This window comes from Tarenaya hassleriana, unplaced genomic scaffold, assembly GCF_000463585.1.
Source record: "Tarenaya hassleriana unplaced genomic scaffold, ASM46358v1 Cleome17, whole genome shotgun sequence".
NCBI classification, from domain to species: Eukaryota; Viridiplantae; Streptophyta; class Magnoliopsida; order Brassicales; family Cleomaceae; genus Tarenaya; species Tarenaya hassleriana.
Window position 1 is genome coordinate 73952 of NW_010965122.1, and position 7834 is coordinate 81785.

Consider the following 7834-nt stretch of genomic DNA (forward strand, 5'->3'; position numbering starts at 1 on the left):
TTTTTTTTTTATTTATTTTCTGATGTGGCTGGATGATGTGGCGAAATGTGCTGATTTGGCGAAATTTGTATGACGTGGCATGCCACGTCAACATTAAAATTGATGGAACATAACGTCGTTTACGGATATGGAGGAAATTGCAACACATTTTAAGATTTTGTGTAGGAATTTGGAAATATTTGAAATCCGGTGTAGTTTTTTGTCAAATTAAAAATTGGTATAGGAAATTGGAACTTTTTCGAAAATTTGTGGGGGAATATGGGATTATCCCAAAAACTTTTAAAAAATTACAGAATTTTAAAATTTATTTTTTAAAAATAAAATAAAAAATTACATATACATATATACACTAATAATATATATATATACATATCCATATATACATTGAATATGTATATATATGTAAATATGTATGTATATGTGTATAAATATATATATATATATACATACATATTCATATGCATATATATACATATATATATATACATTTATACATACATATATACATATGTGTTCTCCTTTATACATACATGTATATATATACATATATGAATATGTATATATATGCATATGAATATGTATGTATATGTGTATATATTTATACATATATACATACATATTCACATATATATATACATATTCATGTATATATATATGTGAATATGTATGTATATATGTATATACGTGTAATATGTATGTATATATGTGAATACATACATATGTGAATATGTATATGTGAATATGTATGTATATATGTGAATACATACATATGTGAATATGTATGTATTTTGTGTGTGAATTTGGAAATATTTGAAATCCGGTGTAGTTTTTTGTCAAATTAAAAATTGGTATAGGAAATTGGAACTTTTTCGAAAATTTGTGGGGGAATATGGGATTATCCCTTTTTTAAAAAAACTAGGAGAGAACCGCGCGATGCGCGGTTTATTCTTTTGTAATGCTGTTAATTTAAAATGTTTATTTTTTTAGCAAAATTTATATTATTAATTCATTATATGTATAAAGAAATGAATAAATGAAAGAATTTTAATATTATTGTATTATTATCGTATAAAATCATTATTAGGTGAATAAGTTGGTTTCAGATATTTTTTATAATCAAATGCATATTTAGACTATATAATTATAATATATGTATCTAAATAAATAAAATATTATTTTTTTTCAAATAATATATATATCTAAACAAATACAATATTGAACATAGTATAATAAATATGTACTAAATATTAATAGAAATATTTTCCGTTTTAGATGTATCATGTGTTATCTTTTTCATTATCATGTTTGAAAATAATAATTGATAAATTTGTTTAGTATAAAATTTGAAATTTTTAGATAACATGGATATTTTTGGTTAAATAATACTGCGAAAACTATATATAGTAAAAATAAATTTTAATAGTTAACTATTAATAATTAAAATTTTAAAAAATAGTGAAGCTTAAGTTAATGGTTTATTTCTAATATATTTGTAGTATGAGTAATAGAAAATTTATTTTCCTTTTTTATATTTTTAAAAATATAGTCTAATTATCTTATTAATCTAATTTGTTGAGAAATTTTCTCTTATTTACGTATTTGGAGGTATGTTTATGGATTTTATTCAAAGTACCACCTATGAATTTACACACCAATTTGGAGCTCATAAAATAGACATAAGATTAAATTAGAATATATCTTAGATCATAAATCATAATCGGTTCACCCACCTACATAAAACCATCCAAATTGATTACAATGGAAAATCAAATCAAATGATTGAGTTCAAAATCTAGAATTTCCAGGTAGTATCAATCGATAAGGAGATTAAAAAACATGAAAGATCTATCGTTTTGTTTACAAAAATAAAGAAAATTTTACTTTTGTGCATAAAAATCATCAAAACATCCTAGAAAAAGTCATTATTTATATTTTTATATAGCAATCAAATGCTTCGTTTTCTCTTTCAATGTTTTTGACTCTATATTATTTTAATCGGAGAATCTCTACTCATTTAACGCAAAAATAAGTGGAGATATGAATATAGTTATCTTGATATAAATTATTTTTTTTATATAAATAAGCATATTGGTAAAATTAAATTATTATAAAATTATCATTATATTGTTTGAAAACTTTTTTAGAGTTTAAATTTGTGTAGTTTATCTAAAACTGATTTATGTTTTTTTTTGGTATTTTTGTATTATTCATCGTCATAAATTCTTTTTGGTTTATAATCTTTTTTATTTTAGATTGTTTAAGATATATTCTATGTAAATCTAAACAATAATATTTTGATTAGATTTGTAATGAAAATAAAACTTTGATACTCGCAAGATTTTTCTATCTAACATATATTTTTAATTTTTGGTTATGTTTTATTCGTAATTTTTTTATTATTTTTAATTTTATAAAATCGATAACTATTTTTTTTTTTCCGGTTTAAGCGATTCAATTTAAAATTGAGTTTTATTACATATGTAAAGATTTTTTAGAAGCTTTTATTACATCAAATAATGGACAATTGGACAAACAAAATTTGGATGTGTCATAAACTTTAAACTCTCTACACCAACCGTATAGAATTTAAAATAAATTAAAAATAAAAGAAATTAAAAAGTAGATAATCGAATATAAAAATAATATATATATATATATATATATACACACAAACATACATACATTTTTTTGTAATTTCATAAATAATCTTGTACAAATATGCAAACCAAAATAAATTAAATTAAATAATTAATTGGATGAAGATAGGGATGAGCATAATATCCGAAAAAACTAAATCGATCCGTATCCGAATTTCACATATCAGATACGGATATTGATTTCAAAATTTTTTTCGGTTACGAATATCAAAATAAAATTATCCGTCATATCCGATTGGATCCTTATTTTTTTTGATACATTAATAATATTTGGTTAATTTACTAATTAATTTATATATGAGGATAATTTTGTAAAAAAATTAAAATATGCTAGGGTTTTTTTGTTTCTCTACTTTTTCTCTCTATCCGGCAAATGAATTTATTTATATCTAATAAAGATTTTAAATTACCAATGAGGATTAAAAATTTTGTCATGTACATGATGAGGTGGATGTTTAGGTAGTTTTAACAAAACTCTTTAAACTCAACTATATAATTTTAAAAGCTAATTAAATTCGATATTAATTTTTTTTATTTTATTAGTTACATGATAAATTACAATTATGGTTTAAAAGCTAATTAAATTTTCTATACTCCAACATATCGTTTTCTCATTGATTTGTTTTTTATATTAAATAAAAAATAAAAATTAAATATAAATATAATCAAATGTAAATTTAAATTTAAATAATATATGAAACTAACATCAAATTTGTTTTTTGTATAATAAAGATTAAAAAAATTAAATTAATCTATTGATATTTTCCTTTTTATTCATCATTTTTTTGTTACTTTTTATTTTCATAAAATTTGTAACTTTTATAAATTCTGTTTGAATGATTTAAATTAAATAAAAATTTTATTACATCTAAAAAATTCAATTTATTATTTTATTAAAAATAATAATAAATTTTATAAAATGTGATCAATTTTATCAAAATTCTTTTTCACAACTTTAAGACTCTAAAATATTCTCTAATTCCTTAAAATCTATCATAAACAATTTTCATTTAAAAATTTAACAGGACAAATCCCCAATTTTTGAATTACTTTCAAATTACTACCCATAATAAAATGGCGTTAAATTTTCATATTGGAATCCAGTGTGGCATTAATAGTTTACCCACATCAGACAAATCTGATTATGTGAAAAAATTTACCAACTGGATAATTTATAAAAAAATAAAATTGATTTTAAATAAATAAAATAAAAACATAATCTACACTCCTCTTGGAGAAAAAAAATGCTACAATTCTCCCACAGTCTTCGTCTTCTTCAGCTTCAGCATCTCCACCAGCTCCTCTGTTTTTTTTATCTCTATGGTATATGGTAAAAGATTAGATGAAGCTTGAATTCGGTTCGATGCCCAAAAAAACCCACAAAAAATAATATAAAAAATCTACAAAATTAAATACTCATATCAATGTCATATCGAATTTCATTGTACGATGGAAAACTATTGAAACCCACATGAGAAAAATTCATTCAAAGCCAAGAAAGAGATTTCATGAACAACCCAAATGAGAAAATATATCGTATTATTATATTTTTTTAGAAATATTAATTTTTTAAAAGAAAAATATATCGTATAATATTTAATAATGTGATAACATAGTTTATCAAAAAATTCGACTTATTACATATTGTCAGCAATAAAGGTTGAAAAAGACACGTTTTTTAAAATGTATATTTTGTTTTGGGATTAAAAAAAATTATGTCTTGATCATCTAAGATTGATAAGTGTAAGTTTTTTCCTTCAAATTTTTCTTATATTTTTAATATTTCGTATAAAAGGAGTTTAATTCGAACTTATGATTTTGGAAGGTGTTGAATTCGACCTTATGATTTTGATTATGATATCCGTTGAAAATTTATGTTTCTAACATATATTTTACATTTTGTTTATGTTTTTATTCCTTAAATTTTTATTATTTTTTATTTTCATAAGACAAGAATTATTCCTTTTTTTCAAATTTGATTTGAATGACTCAACTCAAATTTAAATTTTATTATATGTAAGAAGTTGTTTTTTAATTTTTTCATTAAAAATATTATTTGATTTTATGAATTAATTAAAAATTAATCAAATATAAATAGAAAAAATATAATTAATAAATAAATTAAAAATTTATGTATATATATATATATATTAATATATTCACATTTATTCGTAAATTCATAATTTATTATAATCAAAATTTTCATCTTTTTTTAACCACAAGAATCATATTTTTCATACGTTTTTTAAAAATTAATTTAGTCTATAATTTTTTATATATTTTGTTGACTTAATAATCTTAATTAAATTAATATATTTACAGCTTTGACCAACCACACAACTGATATTTAACTCTCAAGCTTGTTGGCTTATGAATTTTTTCAGAAATTTTGTATTTTTCATATAAAATGCATATTAGATAGATCAAAATAATATATGAACAACAATAAGTATTGTGTGTTGTCTATTCCAAACTGTTCATACAAAATATTTATATAAACTCAAATCTAAACCAAATCAAACTAAACTAATCAAACTAAACTGAATACCAAATCAAATATTAAACCGATACTCTCAAATATTTATATATATATATATATATATATATATATATGATGAAATGTCGATGCCTCTCAATTCAATATGAAACTTTTGAAATGATACATAGAAATAAAATATTCTAAATCACCAAAGATAATATATAACTCGTATACACTAAGAAGTCAATAAAACATCACTATGCTTGTTGCTAACATGTTTGTCTTTGTTCCACATCATGTGTCCTCCAATTGAATCAAAATAAAAAATATAAAAACCAAAATTTTCATTAAGAAAATGAGTATTTTTGCCTATAAAAACTGAAACCAAATAAAATCGAGACAAACCGAATTAATTAAAAAAACCGGAACGATTCTGGTTTTCGTGTGTGATGATTTTTTATGTTTTTTACTTTCCATGATTTATACGAATCATGAAGTGTTTCTATTTCACAACTAAAAATGGTATTCCAACAAATTATTGGACTGTAGAGTTGTTTCATGTTCGTGTGTTCCAATGGGTGTTATATATATACAATAATACTATAAATCATGTTTCCTGGCAAAATAAAGATGAAATTCCAATTGTAAATGTGTGTGTATACATATATCTAGATATATCTGAGTATGATTGTTTTACCCGGAGTGAGCTCGTAGTAATTTTTCGGACCCTTCAATCGAAAATCCGTATGTTCGATGTATACCATTGTAAAAGAGATGAACAAACTTTTTAAAAGCAACAACAAAATAAACAATATCATTAAAAAGGGAGAAAACTGATGGAGAAAGATATACAAGTGGACATAATCAGGAGGATTCAAGTGAACATAAAAATGAATGATATCCAATGAATAATATCATTAAAAATGAACGATTCTTTTCCTTCGCTTTCAAAGCGACAAAGTAAACCATAGAATAAAATAAAACAAAGGAACGCAATTCAAATGAACATAATTAGGAGGGCAGAAAGGTATTTTTAGAGATGAATTCAAGTACCCTTTTGATCCATCTTCTCTGTTGGTTGATTTTCTAGATTATTCCGATGAATCTGGTGATATACATCAATATCCAGTGGTAGAGAAGAATTTTTCCGGTGAATTGGAAAAGGTATTTTTAGAGATGAAGATGGAAGCGGCAGAGCAGCTGGTACAACTGAGCGAGAAGTAGACGACGGTGAGCTATAACAGCAGCTGTAACGACGTTGGACATGGTGACAAGACAAGACATGGATAAATTTGGCGTTGGATAATTTTATATAGGAATACGACATGACGTTTGAGTTTGCCGTCTTTATTTACGTTATAAGTTGTAAGACACAATACATTGTTTTCGTATTCTAATTACTAACGATTAAATAGTTGTCACGTATCATAATCATATTTCTACCCAATCGTTCACTTGGACCACCGGTAAATCCTGACCGTGAATTCCAGATTACTGTGAAACAATCATGGCATCTCCAACCGTTATGTGGCGATTGATGACATCATCATCAGTGTGCTTGGTCATTATTATTTTTTATTTTTTATTTTTTACTTTTTAACTCCAATAATAATTATGATCATAAATAGATCACGTTTTTGTTTTTTTGGTTACATTAGTAATTATGGTCGTAAATGTGTAAATGAATATTCTACCGTTTTTGTTTTTGTTAGTGGAGTATTGATTATTTTTGGCAACATTTTTAATTGTAAGAATTTTTTTAAATATTTTTAATTATACATATAAAAATTATAAAAATGATGAGATAGAATATGACGTGGTTTATCAAAATAATGAATATATCAAATGACCAATAAGATTTAAAAAAATGGATGAGGTGGAGGATGAGGTGGCTTCACCATAATCCTTTAAACTCCTTTATTAATATATATAGATTTATTTAAACCCACGTTTTTTATTAATGAGAAAAGAAAGGGCAAAGTTTGTGTATTGTCAATATTTTAGACTTTTTACGGCGTATCATCTGTAAAAAAAAAATATTAACCAAAAAGAAGAATGTATGATGCGACACCAAAAGTCGGTCTTTGAAAAATTCCCCTATAGATACAGGCCCAGTAGCAGATTATTACGCACATGTTTCAATCGCCCTTTCTCATGTTTATAAAATGGGCCTCAAACTAATTCAGGCCCAATATCAGATTCCAGAATTCAAATGTGTATATACATATATATATATATATATATATATATATATATATATATGGCGTGGATGAGGATTCTGTGGTTGTCATTGAAAGTTGCAGTGCTCTTTCTCTCCCCCTCACTTGAAGCTTTTGAGACTTCGGCTCTCTTTTGCGTCGACCCGACTGGTAAGATTGTAAATTTAGGAAAGTATCTTCCATTTTCATCCTCTCTCAATTTCCATTCTGAGTTTTCTTCTAGAAATTATGTCTTCCGTTGTACAGTTTGCATGCATTTGCCTGTGATCTCTTTGTTCGTGCTAACAGATAGTGGAATAACTAGGGAGTGATGCAAATTTATGCTTCCGATTCTCTTTTTGTCAACTTTAGATTCCGTTTTAGCCTACTTGTGATTTTCTTTGTCAGGTGTTAGGGCTCTTAGTTCTTGCATTTTGTTTCTGCGTCTGCAATCGCTTCAGTTCTGCGTCCAGGTTCCACTTTTACGTCTTTGTTCCCTA

The 7834-nt window shown here is 24.4% G+C and overlaps 1 protein-coding gene across 2 annotated transcripts in view; it reads left to right on the forward strand.

Moving 5' to 3' along the window:
• The first annotated feature begins 7412 nt into the window (after positions 1-7412).
• Positions 7413-7834, forward strand: part of LOC104809827 — a 1913-nt gene continuing 1491 nt past the window's right edge. The window contains exons 1-2 of one of the 2 annotated variants that reach the window (XM_019202144.1): positions 7413-7505; positions 7743-7807. The gene's annotated coding sequence lies outside the window, so the exon portion shown is untranslated. The other variant, XM_010535905.2, reaches the window with a different exon arrangement.